The sequence below is a fragment of the Trachypithecus francoisi genome, unplaced genomic scaffold, assembly GCF_009764315.1.
Source record: "Trachypithecus francoisi isolate TF-2019V2 unplaced genomic scaffold, Tfra_2.0 Lachesis_group2, whole genome shotgun sequence".
Classification (NCBI taxonomy): domain Eukaryota; kingdom Metazoa; phylum Chordata; class Mammalia; order Primates; family Cercopithecidae; genus Trachypithecus; species Trachypithecus francoisi.
This window is the reverse complement of record NW_022681465.1, coordinates 111,825,803-111,842,535: the sequence shown is the minus strand read 5'-3', so window position 1 is coordinate 111,842,535 and position 16,733 is coordinate 111,825,803. Positions and strand designations below refer to the sequence as shown.

General features: G+C 49.3%; 1 protein-coding gene across 2 annotated transcripts in view; it reads left to right on the top strand.

The window, feature by feature from the left end:
* Positions 1-16,733, top strand: part of CPLX2 (complexin 2) — an 88,098-nt gene that overhangs the window by 54,946 nt on the left and 16,419 nt on the right. Inside the window, exons 1-2 of one of the 2 annotated variants that reach the window (XM_033180124.1) lie at positions 6,424-6,435; positions 15,852-15,858. The exons of the other annotated variant lie outside the window; for it this stretch is intronic. The gene's annotated coding sequence lies outside the window, so the exon portion shown is untranslated. Of the gene's footprint in view, positions 1-6,423; positions 6,436-15,851; positions 15,859-16,733 lie in introns of those variants that run through there. 2 annotated transcript variants of the gene reach the window in all.

The window sequence follows — 16,733 nt, the reverse complement described above, 5'->3', positions numbered from 1 at the left end:
GGGAGGTGGTAGGGGCAGAGGGACAAGAGTCCCTTGGGGTGAGTAGTCCAGACTTGGCATTCAAGCAGACCAGGGATTTGAGCTTGAGGAACCACAGAGATGGCAGAACTGCTGCCTGAGACAGTTCTGGTGGGAGATGAGTAAGTGTGGCTTGGGGCATCTTGCATGTGAGGAGCCTGTGGACAGGTGGCTATACCATACAAGAGACAAAGCCCACTTTCTTGTCTCTTCAAAGGTACCCTCAGGTTGAAAGGTGGCCCCCTTTGGTTTGAACTGGGGAGCCGCTTAATGAAACACACCAGCACCATTCATTCATTCCTCCAGTAAACAGCTGTCAGGTCCAGCCGGGGCCAGGTTGAAGTGTCAGGACACTGACGTGGAAATGAGGGCCACGGTGAAGCCTGCACAAAGGCCCAGTGAGGCAGGGGCTGACTGCCCAGAGCAGATACCGTGTGTTCTGGGTCATAAACAGTCACACAAGGAGAAAGGGCATCCCAGGCAGAGGTACGTGCAGCTTGAGGTGCTGAAAAGGGTGTGGAGAAGAAACACGTGACTGGAGGGAGATTCCCCCACAAGAAATCACTTCATGGCCCAGACCTCAGTTTTCCCACCTGTGAAATGGGTGTAATAACTTCCACTGCGGGGTCCTCTGCAAGGCCCACAGAGGAATGGCTGCGGAAGCTCCCTCATCCACACACCAGGCCCCACTAAGCCTTATGCCAGCCACGGGGGCCACCAAGATGAATAAGTCTCAAGGCCAAGGTGGGCTTCTTCATGCCACTGGCACAGGATATCTGCTTTTTATCCTCCAGGGTTTAGGAGGCGATTATTGCTGGAATCAATGCCGGGGCTGTCCTCAGCTCCCAGGGACTAGGCTCCAGATGTGTGCATCTGGCAGCCACGCTTTGGTCCTGGCTTGAGCGTGGGGATCCGTGGGCCGCTCAAGAAGAGGCAGATGTATTTTGACAAGCCTGCCACAGCTTCTGCAGCATCCTGAGTCAAAATAAGCCCTTCTCTTGGGCAGCCCCTGGGACGGGCTATTTCTGCACCATGTTTCTTTTTTCTACACAGGGGGCTGAACAGCAATGATTCCAGCTAAAAACAGAAGCTGCCCCAGCTGGAGCCCACAATATTCCCCTCAATGACAGAAACTTCAGCGCGCAGCCTGTCAGGAACTCAGGAAGTCTTTCGTGTGGGCTCAAACTCAGATAATTTCCCCTGAGGGTAGGCAGTCCAACCCCAGGAACACTCTGATAGCCTTCCAACCCCAGGTGGTTACGAATAATAAAAATAAGTCCTTACAGGAATATGAAACTTCACCAATGGCAAAGCATTTTCTTGCTCAAACAGTAACCTGTTGAGGGGATTCTATTATTCCCATTTTAACGATGAGCAAACCAAGGTTTCGAGAGTTGACCTGCCTCTGGAGGGATGGAGGAGAGAAGATTTGAGCCCATAGCCGTTGAACTGTCTTGGGAGAAAGAAAGAGTCTGCAAAAGAGAAAATGGAATTGTGGCAGAGGTGGCTTCAAACAGTTTCTCAGTTTGACATGATCAGCACCAAAGGGCTGGAGTTCTTGCTTTCTGTGCCAGGCACTATGCAAAGGTACATACATTCACACACCGCATCTCATTTAATCTTCCAAACAGCCCTGGAAAAGGGGATTGCTGTGGCCTTTTTCTGGATAGGGAAACTGAGGATCAGAGAGACAAAGTGTCTTCTTCCCATTTGGCTACAAGAAACGCAGGCTCAACCTGGGGTCTTCTGCATCCAGCAACTAAGCAGAAAATTCCTTTGCCTCCCTGGTATTGGAAAAGCTGAGGCCAAGAACCAGCTAGGTGGGATAGGAAGTAAGGCTGACCCCAGAGAAAGCAGGGCGGGCAGGTGAAGGTGTCTCCAGGTGTTTTCCAAACCCAAGGAAGCATCAGCATCTCCGTGACTGTATGTGGTTCTGTGGGTACCACCCTCGATAGCAAGTCCTATACTGAGGAATTGATTCTGGTTTTTCAGTTCTCCTTCAACACTTACGTTGTGTCTGTAGGGAAGTCTCAGTACGTCCTCAACACTCCCTAATGTTAGCCCCCTCCCTGTCCATGACCAGAGGGATAGCCTTAGACTGAGGGCCTCACACCAAGTGAGACAGTACACAGGTTTCCTTTTCACTGCATTTATGTGCATAGTTACCTTCTGTTAATAGCAAGTGATACTAGTTTTCTGGTCTAAAGTGCCCATGTGAGGTTTCTTTTTTAAATAAATGCAATGAAGGGTTTTATTTCTGCAAGTGAATGAAATGAGAGAAATGTTAAGTAAATAGCACAGGTGGTTTGGAGATGTGGCAAATACCACAGAGGTGCTACTCCACCAGCCAAGCCGGGGACACGCTGGCTCCTCACTTCTGGGCCAGCCCTGGCACCAGCCTCACACGGTGCCCCTGGAAACAGCTGGCAAGACCCCAGAGAAACTGGCCCCAGCGCCCCTCCTCAGAGAGCTGCCTGGCCTCTCATCTTTCAGGGTTGTACAGAGGCTGTCTGGAGCTCCAAGCCTCAGTCCCACCCTCTCATTTGCTGAACAAGCTGGGCACCAGGTCTTATTTGTCTCTGAGCCCCAGTTCCAGCACAGGCTCCCACAGGCTTGCTGCCAAATGTCTGTCTACTGTGCCCTGAGATATGCTGGGGAGAAGGGGCAGAGTCTCTTGCAGGTAAATGATGAAAATAGCAACTTGAACCCATAAGGGGAGATGGTACAAAGTCAGCAACTGTCTGCACCAGCCCCTTCTCTCATAGACATCCAAATTCAAGCCCTTCTTGTGACGCAGTAGGAAAGGGCAGTTCTGGAACCATACAGCCAGAGCACAGATCTCAGCGGCCTCTGACGACTGATGGCCTCGAGCGAGCGGCTGTGCTTCCCTCCCCAGCTTCCCCCTCTGTGGAGTGTGATTATTGCGATGCCAGCTTCCTAGGTCTGTTGAGAGGCTCCCTGAGTTCATGCAGATGAAGAGCTTGCAGCACCCCTCGCCCTTGGCACCCCATTCATGGTTCCTGTTCCTCCATGGCAGGCACTGGCTAGCAATTCCCAGGTGTTATCTCAAGCCTGGCACCAGCCTGGCAAAGTGGGCTCAGAAAGACACAGTGCCTTGCTGCAGATCACAGAGCCAAAGAGTGCTGAGGCTAGGTAGAAGCCCAGGCTCTCCAGCTGCATCCCTGGTGCCCTGTCCCCAGCACCCCTCAGCCCCTACCCACATGTCCTTGTCCTGAGGCCCCCACTTCTCACAGCTCCTTCTTCCTTTGACCAGCTCTTTTCTCCTTTTATCTTCCACAGTGAGAACTCTTTTCCTTTTGACCGGGGACAGCCAGGCCTTCATTTGCTGGATCAATCTTAAAGCTCCCCGCTGACCCCAGCCTTGCTGCCACACTTGCTGCCTTCCATCCTCCATAGGTTGCCTCCATAAAGTCACTGGGAAAGCAAGGACTCTTGATTGCATGACACAGAACCCTAACTCAAACTGGGGAGGCACAAAGAGTCCACATCACCTCTCTGAGCCTCAGTTTGCCCTTCAGTGTAATGGGGTCATAATGCTACATGTAGTACAGTTTGATGTAAGGATGAAAGGAAGCAACGCATGTCAAAGCCTTAGAACTGTGTCTGGCAGGTGGTAAGCACTCATGATCAGCATACTATTTGTATTGTTATTGCTACTGTTATTACCACTACTCAAAGGATGCGGGGTCAGAGACACTGCCCTATCTTCAAATAACTCACTGTTAAGAAGGAAAAGCATAAATATGTGCACAAAGATAAGTAAACATCCCAAGATCACAGCAGCCTACAAGACAGCAGAGCCAGGGCGAATTGTACAGTGTCAGAGTGATACAACTCTGCAGTCAAACAGGTGTACCGTGATCCAGCGCCACAGTGGGAATGAAAAAACTACACAATCCATTTATTCCACAAACATTTACCAGGTGCCCACCATGGGCCAGGCGCCGTGCCAAGGCATCGGGGCTACAACAATGGCCAGACAGACGTCATCTCTGCCCTTGGGGGACTCCCACCCAGCAGAAGAGATAAACCCAGAACAAATAATTATTGAAGTTCAGTGGAGCTCAGAAGAAAAATTATAGTAGGCCATAAAATGTCTACCAGAAAACAGAGCTTAGTCTGAGGGTGTAGCCTGCAAGGCTTCTTTCCTGAGGAAGTGGGGGTTAAAGGGCATGACAGTCGGCAGGGAGAGCAGCTGGATGAGAGCTGGAGAGCAGACGTTATACATGGTATTTAAGGGCGACATCTGGCTTCTACCATAAGGCAGAGCAGTCGAAGTTCAGTCCAGAGTCGAAATGTGTGGAGTCTAATCCCAGCTCTACCACGTGCTAGCTGTGACCTCTTGGCCAATATAATACACCTCTCTTAGCCCTAGTTCCTTCATCTGCATAATGATCACAATGTAAGTACCCCACTGGATTAAGTGAAATAACAAACGTGAACTACTTAGCACATTACCAGTCAATCCTATTTTAGATGCAAGTGATAGAAAAACAAATGTAAATGGTTAAAGGCCAAATGTAAATGGTTAAAGGCCAAAGGAGTTGTATTTGTTTATGTAACTGAAAAATTCAAGGGTAGATCTTTGGATTTCAGGAAGGGCTTGATCTAGGAGCTCACAAAATGTGACTGAGGTCCAGTCTCTCTCTGTCTATTAGCGCCTCTTCTGGCGTGGCTTTCCTTTGGGGCCGGCTCTTTCCACACTGTGACCCTGCAGCTCCAGGGTTATGCTTTCCCACCTCAGCAAGTCCAACAGAAAGAGAGGTTTTCTAATATTTCCAGGACAAGCCCCAGGATTGAGTCTCACTGGACCATCTTGGATCACATGTTCATCCCTAAATCCTAGGCCTGGGTTCCATGCCAATCTCTAGAGCTTGAGGGAAAGAAGATTCAATTCCATCCAAACCACATGGCCAGAGAATGGGAACGAGTGCCTCCCCAAGGGAATATTAAGGCTCTATATGGAAGAAAAGCTACCAGAGAAAATAGGACAACCTGCGTCTACCATAGCAACCACACAGAGACACAGGGTGACCATGGACAGTGAGGAATAATCCCTCAGTGCCACCTCATCCTGCATCCAGCCATGGAGTGAGCCTCATCTCCCATTCAGACATCCTGGTTTCAGAAGGACAGAGAGGTTCAGAAAGCAAATTCTGGGACCAGACAGCCTAGATGCAACCCCGGTATAGCACCTTCTAGTTGTGTGACCTTGGCAAGTTTCCTGACCTCTCTCTGCCTCTCTCCTTCTCTGTAAAATGGGCATAACAATAGTACTTACCTCATAAGGTGGTTGTGGGGCTGAAATGAGGTCGTATAAATAAAGCTCATGTAAACCCATTTTCGTTGAGCACCCAACTGTGTGCCTCACGTTCAGCTGAGACTTCTGTACAGTCCTCATTGAATCTTCATTACAGACATGAGTTTTTGCACCCTGCACTTCTGATGAGGAAACTGAGGCTCAGAGAGGTGCAGTGACTTGCCTACAGTCACCCAGCTAGTGAATGGCTGAGCTGGAGCCCAGCCCCAGGCTTTCAAATGCAATATCTGAGCTCCCGCCACGCTCCGCACGGAGCCAAGCCGGGGAATCTGACAACCCAGCAGTCCAAGTGGAAAGCCAGAGCAGGTTTCCAAGGAGAAGGAGGAGAGGTGTTGGGAACATGCAGTTATTTACAGGATGCCGTGTGGGCTGCGGCATGCGAGAGGGAGCTGTCCTGAGGTGAGGAGGGAGCGGGAGAGACTGGGTCCTCAGTTTCCTCATCTACAGACAGAGATGACGATGGCAGCCTTTCACCAAGAGTGGGCCGATGAAAGGACGTGGCAAATGTGCAGGGCCTGCGCACACGGCGGGTTCTCAGGAAGGTGGAGGGTGGGGAGGACCAGCTGGGGTGTGATTGGGTGGCTGTTGTCTTCATCAGTAGGACCAGGGCCTGACCCAGGGACTGTGGGCCTCGGCTTTCCCAGAAATGAGGAAGGAACCTGCCTGGATCCTTCACTGTGGACCTTGGTCCTCCAAAACTGGCAATTTGCTAAGGAAACTGAGCTGACAAACGCAGTCAGAGAATTTAGAACTGGGGACTGAAGAACTGAACTAGGGACTCACGGTGGATTCTACCTGCTTCTTAAAACCTCCAAATGGCCCCCATCTCAGTCTGAGCATCCAGGCCTCTCACCAAGGCTGATGAGGTCCCAAACAACCTGGGACTCAGTTCCTATTACATTCCCTGCCACCTGGGCTCCATTCCGTCCTGGGAACAAGCTGAGCTCACTCCCAGCGCAGGGGAGCATCATTCAGGCCATACTTTCTGCCCCAGATCTTCAGCATGGGCCTTATCTGATTTTTCAGGTCAGGCTCAGATGTCACCTCTAGGAGCCTTACTGGGACATCCCTGCTCTGTCTTTCTCATATCAGCTGGCTTTATTTCTGCAGTGCACTCACCACTCTGAATTATCTTTCCATTCACAGATGCTCCTTGACTTACAATGGGTTTATGTTCCAATAAACCCATCGTAAGATGAAAATATTGTAAGTTGAAAATGCATTTAATACACTGAACCTACTGAGCATCACAGCTGAACCTAGTCTGCCTTAAAGATGCTCAGACACTTACGTCAGCCTAGTTGTGCAAAGTCAACTACCACAAAGCTACTTTATAATAAAGCGTTGGATATATCATGTAATTTATTGAATGTTGTGCTGAAAGTGGAAAACAGAGTGGTTGTAAGGGTACCTGAGATATGGATTCTACTGAATGTGTATTGCTGTCACACCACTATAAACTCAAAAAAAAATCATAAGTTGAGCCATTGTAATTTGGGAGCCATTGTATCTGTTAATTGCCTGTCCACTCCCACCAGAAACACCCATTAGGCAGGGCCTTCCTCTGCCTTATTCTCCCTGTATTCCAGCTTGGAGACATGGCTGGCCCAGGGCAGTTGCTCAGGGAGCAGGGTGAAGTGAGCACGAAGGTTCTGGTTTCTGCCAGACATGGGCGTGATGGTTGATTCCAGCTGCTGGCAGCTGTGTGCCTCCCAGCGCCAGGGCCCGTGCATACACTGTCTCAGCCCAGCAATGTGCCTGCAAGGAAAGTGTCAATATCCCACGTTGCAAATGAGGAAACTTAGGCTCAGAGAGGAAAGCTGACTTGCCCAAAGTCACACAGTGAGGGCCAGGCAAAGTCTGGATACAAACCCAATGCCCCTTCCTGCCATTCCCCGGGGGAAATGAGCTCTGAAGAACAGTACATAATAGGAGGTGAGAGAATGCCTTTGGAGAGACCCTCCTGGAGCCCCAAAGTGCTCAATACTGAGGACTGGGAGTCGTGAGCTGGTGCCTGTGATGGAGATGACCAGAGCACACCCATACCTGCTTACCCGTCTTCTGAGCGCAAGCGACACCACCCTTCCCAGCCCCTTGCAGCTGGCAGGCCCAAGGCACTAGGCCTGGCCAACGAATGGTGAGCAGAAAATGGCTATCGGTGAATCCACGAGGATCCTGGCAGGGAGCACGGACCACTGCATCGGGCCCATTTGAGGAGAGCTACCTCAAGGCATGGGCAGGGTGAACAGGTCCCACGAGGATGGCAGAGCTCCCTGGGACCAGTGTCAGTGGGGAGCCATTACCATCTCCAACCTGAGGGGCAAGGAAGGAGCAGTTGTCAAGCTTAGAGAGGGTACAAGCAGGAAATGTACACAATAAATGACACCGAAAACATCCCAGTGACAAAATGACACAGTGATGAGGCCAAAGCATGGAAGGAACTTGTGAAGTTATAGGCACCAGCTGCGAAATGCAAAAAAGCCTCCACCTTCAGCCGAGAGACACTCTGATTGTGCTCTTTTTCCTTGCCTCTAATCCCTGCCAGTACCTCTTTGATAAAACCCAAGAAAGCCGAGGACCAAGGGAGCCTGTTGATTGGTCTCTGCGGGGCAGCCTCCAGGGCACAGGGCAGCAGGGGAAGGGAAAGGGCAGAACTGGAGAAAGAAACAAGATAGCCTGAAGGATCACTTTCCAGCATGAAAACCTTGATAACACATAGCTCCCTCTTGCTACCACAGAAGCCACATGTTCTGATGGCATCATAAGATGATGGAGGCTCCATGAGCCTCACCAACCAAGCACACAGTGTCCCTCCTCCAATTATAGCCTGGCATGGTCTGACCATCACAGTGGGAACCAAAACAAAACAAAGCAAAAACAACAAGCTAAGGAGACACATCTGAGAGCCTATTGCAAAGAAAAAAGCATCTTTGGGAAAACATTTAAAACTTGATGACTTGGAATCAGGAGGCGTAGCTAGGGCAAAGAGGCATTGAAATTATGCAGTCTAAAAACACCCTGAAAGTCACCTTGGGAAGGCCTGTGGGACCAAGAGTCAGAGGACTTTCAAATGCATCAAATGGAAAGAGGCCAGATAAAGAACTGTCAAGATGCTTGATGATCACAGCTCTAAGATGAAAAAGAGATATCCAGAAGATCTGAGGAAGCCTCAGCCCCAGTCCCAACTGAGGAGGACCTCAGGGAAATCCCTGCTCCAAAATGGTCTCTTGGAAGTAAGGGCACCAAAGGCACTGCTCTTGCAGGCAAATGTTCCAACTCCAGTTGACAAACTAGATGCAGACAAATTGCCAGGAACAGATGGCACCCACCCAAGAATGCCGATGCCACTCAAGGGTGAAATTGCAGATTTGTTGGCCTAAAATATGTGCATCTTTGAGGAGGTGTGGAGATATGAACTGGGATCTGTGGATATGAATATTTGGACTTTGGCAAATCTTTGAGCAAGCACCACCATTGTGAGTTCCCTCCCTTTCAGTCAACGTGACAATGGGGACCAGCTTGTAGTAGGTCAAGATGCAGCTTAGAGACAAAGGAAGATCAGCTTCTTCTTGGAATGTGAGAATATTAAATAGTAGGGCTTCCCGGGATTGGGACCTGCCTGATAAGAAGTTTTCTTAAGGAGGGGACACACAGCTCCAAAGTTACAGATTCCAGCAGGTCCCTTCCAGGTGGCCAAGACAGAAACCTAATTCAGAGCAACTGAAGGAAAAAGGTACCATTTATTGGCTCACATAACTGAAAAGTGCATGAGCAGAGGAAGCTTCAAGGTACATTGGGACCTGTCAAACACTGTCATCAGGAATTTGCCTCCTGCCCTTCTCTCAGCTGTGTGCTTCTCTGCATTGGCATCACCCTTGGGCAGGCCCTCCCCCGGTGGTGGCAAGCCAGTCACCAGCTGCTCAGTCCCACATTCTGCCAGCCCTGCTAATTCCATACATAGAGGCTCCTTTTGGTCAGGCACTGTGGCTCATGCCTGTAATCGCAGCACATTGGGAGGCCAAGGCAGGAGGATCACTTGAGCCCAGGAGTTCAAGACCAGCCTGTAGCCCCAGCTACTTGGGATGCTGAAGCAGAGGATCTCTTGAGCCCAGGAGGTTGAGGCGGCAGTGAGCCATGATTGTGCAATTGCTCTCCAGCTTCTGTCAAGAGAGAAAGAGAGAAAGAGAGAGAGAGAAAGAAAGAAAGAAAGAAAGAAAGAAAGAGAAAGAAAAGAAAGGGAGAGAGAAAGAAGAAGGGAAGAAAGAAAGCGAGAGAGAGGAAGGAAGGAAGGAAGGGAGGGAGGGAGGGAGGGAGGGAGTCGCTTTCCCATTGGTTCCAGCTAAAGTCCCATGGCTGACTCTCATTGGCTTAGCTTGTGTCACTTGCCATCCTAGAGCCAATCACCATGGCCAGGTGGCTACCCAGCACTCTATTTAGCTGGCTATGGATCTAATGCCCACCCATGGCAGTAGGTCATAGAGTCAGCCCCACCCAAACCACAAAGACTGAGGGTGGAGAATACAGGAACTCCAGGCAAGACCAGACAGGTCAAAAATGTATTATCACCACAGCAAATTACACCAGAAACATCTCAATGACAAAATGCCATAGTGATAGGGTGAGAGCATGGAAGGAAATCATGGGGTTATATGTGTGGGTAAGAAATACAAAAAAAAAAAGTTTCAGAAGGGGCAAGTGCAAGATTTAAACAGCTATTATTACGCTCTGTGGTCCAGAAAGTGGCCTCAGTCTGCAAATCCTGCCCCTGAGATGGGACCTCAAAGACTGTGGGCCAAGGCAAGTTATTTCAGCCCCAAGCAGGTAGGGCAATGCCAGGCATGTATTCTACCTCTGGAAATATTCACTGACCATCCACAATCAAAAAAGTCTTGGGCTTGATGTTGGGGATTCAGGGATGAGCAAAGCATGCCCTTGCCCTCAAGCAGCTTAGGATCCAGCAGCAGGAGACAATCAAAGATAGGGGAAAAAGGGCACCCCAGAGGTGTGGAGGGCTCTGCAGCAGGGAGCGCTGTGTGGGAGAAGAGTTGAGGTAAACAGGTTGACAAAGGAAGCAGAAGTCAGATCAAGAGGGGCCCTAGTGGGTTTGGACTTGATGCTGTAGGTAATGGTGAGTCATCGAAGGCCTTTGAGCACAGGAGTGACCCAAGCAGGGTGACGCTTCATGGCCTTAATGGATCCAGACAAAGGCCCAGTGGAGAGTCACAGAGAGGATCAAAGGGCTGGCAACAGGCCTAGAAGGGAGATGGCAGAGGGAAGGCTAGAAAGCTGGAGGCAGGGAGAGCACTGATTAAAGTCAGGCATGGGAGCACGGCGGCTTCCAGACACTGGACCCAGGTGGAGACAGAGTGGCCTTGTGAAGTCAAAGAGAATGTTGCTTTGTTCAGCTCCCACCAGGAAAGGTGAGTGTTGCACAGACGCATCCCAATGTCATTTATGTAACCGTGACCCCCTCAAGAGGGGGTGTAGGCTGGAAACTGGGACCAACTCAGTCACTAACAAACAGGTTTTGGTAGAGTCCTGAGTAACAGTCATAAAGGAAGGCAGAGGGCCACCTGGCTGTCTGGGGATGTTCCTTAATTATTCATTAAACAGCCACTTCCTGAGGGCCTGTTTTGGGGCTGGTCCTTCTCTGGGCTCTGAGCCCGGAGACATGTAGCCGGCATGCCCCTGTCTTATTCTGTCATAGCCCAGCACCTGCTGAAAGCGCACTGCCCCTGGGTGTGTTTGCTCAAGCAGTGCCCACTTCTCCTACTAGAAGAGACAGAAATTTGTGTATTTTCTCACCATGTATCCCCAGCAACAAGAAGAGCCCCTGGCATACAGTAGATGCTCAGTATGTGTTTGCTAAGTAAAGGACTCCCTCCTCTTCAGTGAGCCCCATCCTCCAAGGGCTCACAATCCAGTAGGGAAGTCAGCCAAGAAAGCAACCTTAAGTATAAAGCTTAGTGCCACAGTGAAGGGGTCCACCTGGGTGCATGAAAGAAACTCTGGTTCCGTCCTGTTTCCCAAGTTAGATTTTTTTTTTAATGCTCTAGCTGTGCCGTAATGGTCAAAGCAAAGGTTTGCCAAGCACACAGAGCAGACAAAGCCATTCCACCCAAAGCAAACAGCACGGGCAAAAGCTCAGAAACATGGTTGAGGTTGTGGCGTGTCCAAGAACTGTAAATCACTTGGTGTTGATGGGGCACAAGTGGCTACTATGAGACTGCAGAAAGCAGTCAGAGTCTGATCACCAAGGGCCTTCAAGGCCAGTTTAAAGGGCTTGGATTTTATCCTGAAGGCAATGGGAAGACATTAAAGGATTTTGTATTAGTTAGGATCCTTTTGGATTCTTAAAGTGGCTTTAAACAAGAAAAAAAGGGAAGAGGCAAAAGTAGAAAACCCAGATTGGAGTCTCTGGCCCTCTCTGCTCATGTACCTCAGTTGATCTCTGGGGCTGGGGAGACCAGATGTGCTCATCAGTCCAGCCCAGGTCATGTGATCCACCACCCATGGGTCCAGATGAAATACACAGGTGGGCTCCTTCGAAGCCGACGCCACACTAGGGAGGAGTTGGCCAAAAAACTGTGACCACGGCGTGTTTTAAAGAGAGGAGTGATGCAGTCAGATCCGTGTTTCAGAAAGCTCTGATTCTCCTACAGGTCTGGAAGCCAGTTAGAAAGTAAAGAAGAAGGCAAGAGCAGAGGCAGGAGCAGTGGTCCAAGGCTGCTGGTGAGAACAGGGCTGAGCCAAGCTGATTGGAAGTGAGCAAAGGCGTGCCCCAGAGAGAATTTCTTATGTAAGTCCTCAGGGCACAGCTCTGAGCCCTGACCTACAGCTCCATCACTTTTGGTCACCTTGAGACCTAGAACACCCAGCCCCATCAAGGACCAGCCTGTGGCGAGGTCTCCATATATGGTGCCCTAGCAGGATCACCCAAACTCTGGAACTAGTTGCCTTGAAGCTGCAGGCCCAGGCTCGGCTTTTAGAAACCCCCCAATCTCCCTCAGGAAATGTGGCCACCTGGAGAGACACACCAGGTTCAGATGCTGTTTCTCCTGCTTCTTGGCTGTGTTACCCTGAACAAGGGCTTAACCTCTCTGAGTCTGAATATCCCTCTCTGAATATAAAGTGGAGGTAATGATATTTAAGGTAACAGAGGCAAGGGCCTGGGGATTAAATCAGATAAAGATTATGAATCATCTTTCCCCATGAGAGGCTCAGTTGTTGAAAATCCCTTCCTCTTCTGCCCTTTAAGCTTTTCCCTGGCTTCATCTTCCCAAGACTTCCCCAATCCTTTGCTTGTTTGCCAAATAAAAGGGGGTTTTGTTTCATTTTGGTTTTCTGCCAGGAAGAAACAACTGGAGGTTGAGGGGCCCAGAGCAGCCATTTTTAAATTTGTGGGTGGAAAATTCCTCCTCTTGTTGGGCCTGAAGTCTAAGTCCCTTCTGGACTTTCTTCACACAGTTCCCATTTTGGGGGACCCAAATATCCTAGGCCCTCGTACGCAGGGGAGGAAGGGAGGGAGCCAAGAAAAGGGGTAAAAAGAAGAACCATCTCCCCCATTTTCCTCTAAGCTTTAAATTTCTTTCTTTCTCATTCCAACTTAAATACATGCAGGGAGATTATGAGGTGGAGTTCTCTGACCAAGCGGACCATAAAAGGAGGTTTTGTCTAGTGGTCACTCTGCCCTGAACTCCAGAAGAGAATGCTATGCCTTGCCTGGGTGTTGGAGAGAAAGAGGGAATTAATACTTGCTGAGGCTATGCTACTGTTTCCTAAGCACTGTTTGATTAGAGCCACACAACCACCCTGGGAGGTAGAAATCACTCCCCCGTTTCACCAGTGGGGACACAGTCTCAGGGCAAAGCCACACACTAGGGTCACACGGGAAGGGGCGGAGGATTAGTGAGATTTAACTCCCTGTCTTTACATGGCCAGTGCCCATGGCTTCCACCACCATGAAACCTCTGAGATGACTTGGATGGCCCCAGAGCTTTCATGCCTCAGGAGCAGGGGGTGCCAGCCACCCCTGCCCCTTCCCTGCTTTAAGCCTCCAATTCCATCTGGCTTGCAAGCTGTGTGTGTTTGATTCTCCTCCTCAGAGCTCCCTCTTCACTAAGACAGCATTTAACATGTTGTATGGTCATTGACTGTTTGCGGGCATCTGTCTCCCGCTTGCTTCTGAGTGCTTCGAATCACAGAGTCTCGGATCTGAAAGGATCTGGAGAGTGTGAACTGGTCCGTGTGTTAGCTCTCAGTGAAGCATTTGCATCTCTCACTGTGGAACAAAGTGGGGGAGAGAAACTCTGAAACTTCTGGTACACCTTTGCCTGGGAGAACTTCTGGGGTGCTGCAGGACCTCTGTATATGTTAGATAAGAGAATGAGTGAGTGAAAAATGCCTGCTACATAGGGTTGTCAGACAGCTTAAAGGGTTGGCATCCGTAACGTCCCTAAAGCAATGCTTGGCACACTGGAGGTGTTTAGGACATGTGGAGCTGGGTGCTGAGTTATACTTAAAAAAGAATACTTACCTAGAGTGAGAAGTTTCATTAACTTGTTATGCGACCTTGAGAAAGTCCTTTCCCCTTTCTTACCCTCTGTTTCCCCATCTGTAAATTGAGGACACTGGGTTAGATGACCAGAAAGTTATCTTTTCATCACTGATTTTTTTAATGTATGTTTCATTGCCTCCCTTCATCCAACCCTCCCCCAACCACATACGCACACGCATGCACACACACACACACACACACACACACACACGTCTATTAATCTCCAGTAGCATTCCACTGCCCCTTGGCACTCTCTCTCTCTTTCATTTCCTCAACCAGAGGCCCCATAAGCTTATTAACCTCTGTTGTCCATGTTCCACCAATATCCTTGCTTTAACAAAACAGGAATAATGTCTTTTTGAATTCATTTTTATCAACAAGCAAGATCTGTTTTGTGGGCCAGAGTGTGCTGGTTCTAAATGGAAAGTAGAAGTCATTTCCAGAAAGCTCACTTACTCCATAAATGCAGGGGTTCTGCCGACTGCAAGATGGAAAGAACATCTATCTTCACAAATGTAGGCGACACCATAGAGGCAGTCGTTCAAGGGACAAGGGAAAAAGCTTTCCATTCCAAAAGGAACAGGAAGGCTGGAAACTAAAAATTCCTCCTAGAACGAGAACAAAATCACACTCCAGGGTCACTTCCAACTTCACAATTCTTGACACTGAGATTCATAGAATTTAAGATTCTAAAGTTGTGAGTAAATATGTATAACTGGTTGATTTGAAGCTTCCATGAATCCTAAAATATTCTATGGTTCCATGATCCAGTTTTCCTGTAAGATGAGGATCCAGGATCTTATGATTCTCTGACTCTATTGACCCAGGGCAAGGGTTTTTCAACCAGTCGATGTGTCAGAAACAGTTGCGGAGCTGGGCAAAAGATGCAAATTCCTGGGCTTCTGTGTCAGAGATTTTGGTTTGCGCCATGTGGGATGAAGCACAATAATCTGCAATTTTTTAACAAGTCCCCCACTCCAGTGGTTCTGAGTAGGAGTGGGCTACTCTTTGACATATAGTGTTGTAGGGAGCCTATAATTCTGTGATTCTAAATGTGATTCTAAAATGGTCTTTTGCATGATTCTGGTATCCTGCAACTCTGTTATTCTATTTCCCTGTGGCTAAGGAGAAGATTCTAACGTGTAAAAACTGTCTTTCTGAGCATGGGTTTCGCAGGTGGCGAGGGAAAGGGACCAAGCATCCTGAGGGTGGACAGACACTCAGGAAGGGGACCCTCTCAAGAGCATGGAAAGCAAACTCTGATGCTCCACTGATTGTGCCTGGGCAGGTCCAGAGCTGAAACTCAGAAATGAGGATGCTTGTCTGGGGTCATTGGCTGACTCTAGGGACAGGCCATCAGAGAAGTTCTTGATGCACGGGGATGTCCAAACACATCTCAAATAGTGAGAGGAGAGGAGACAGAAGTCATAAATGAGAGCTGGAAAAAGAACCAGAGGCAAGAGAGGAAATACTTATTAGCAAAATATTCTTCCTTTGATAGGATGGGGGCAAGGAGACTGCAGACTGGTGTGCAGACATGAAAATGCAAGGTTTCAGGGAAGTACAGGATGAGGGGAGCTAACCATGTGGGCATATCCAGGGGTACAGTGTGGGTTGGGAGACAACTGCTTTGACATGCTAATGAGTGCCTGAATCTGGGAGGGTGGGATGGGATGAAGGCTGGCAGAGGACCTCTGAGGAGCAGCTGGGCAGATGCTGGGCTGAGAGAGAGGCTCTGAGTTAGGGGCCGGGCTTTGGGATAGGGAGGGGCTCACCCAGGGAATTTCCACATGGACTCCATGCACCACCAATGAGTCAGAGTTCATATGTTGAGCCTGGTACCCTCTTTCTGAGAAAAGTGAAGAATGAATCCAGGTACCATGGCTCCTGCCTGCAATCCCAGAGCTTTGGGAGGCTAAGACAAGATTGCTTGAGGCCAGGAGTTCAAGACTAGCCTGGGCAACATAGTGAGAACTTGTCTCCATAGAAAATAAAAAATAAAAATCAGCAGGCTTGGTGGTGCACCCATGTAGTCCCAGCTACTGAAGAGGCTGAGACGGATCACTTGAACTCAGGACTTCAGGGCTGCAGTGAGCTATGATTGTACCACTGCACTCCAGCCTGGGCAACAGAACAAGACTCTGTATCTAAAAAAAATAAAATAAGAATGAAGGGTGCCGGGGCTTCTGCAGTTTCCCAGGTGGGATAGGAGCCAGCAAGTTGAATTAATGAGGGTGTCTCTGGTGGGGGCAGAATAGATAAGGAGGGGTCAGTCACTATCTGTGATGCATTTTGCCTGCCTACCTGCCCAGTGGTAATGACACACTCCTGGCTGTACACACACACCCTTACTGCCCTACACAATCGCAGTGACACATGTTCCAGCCCACTGTAGGACACTCATATCTGCAACCTTACCACTGATGGTTACACAGGACTACACCATTTCATACTGATGGTAACACCCTATCACCTGGAGCATTCCTGGTTGACAGCAACACTTAGACATACACCAATATACAGAAATGGTGATATGTCCCCAGAGCCTTTGTGTCTGGCACAGTCTATGTAAATGGTGCCCTCTGTGGTTGTGCAGTACACAATCTGCACAGCTCTAGGTAGTACTCTTGCCTTACAGCCAAATGCCCAAACAATGCCATTGATTTCTTCTACTCTAACAACACTCCATGTAGGTCTATACCATCACACACCAACAACACACTGACACAGGAGTCACATCCCATCGGGAGGGAAACACCAGCACACACTGAGAGTCACAGACCCACGCCTGCCCTGCCACACATTAATGATGACACA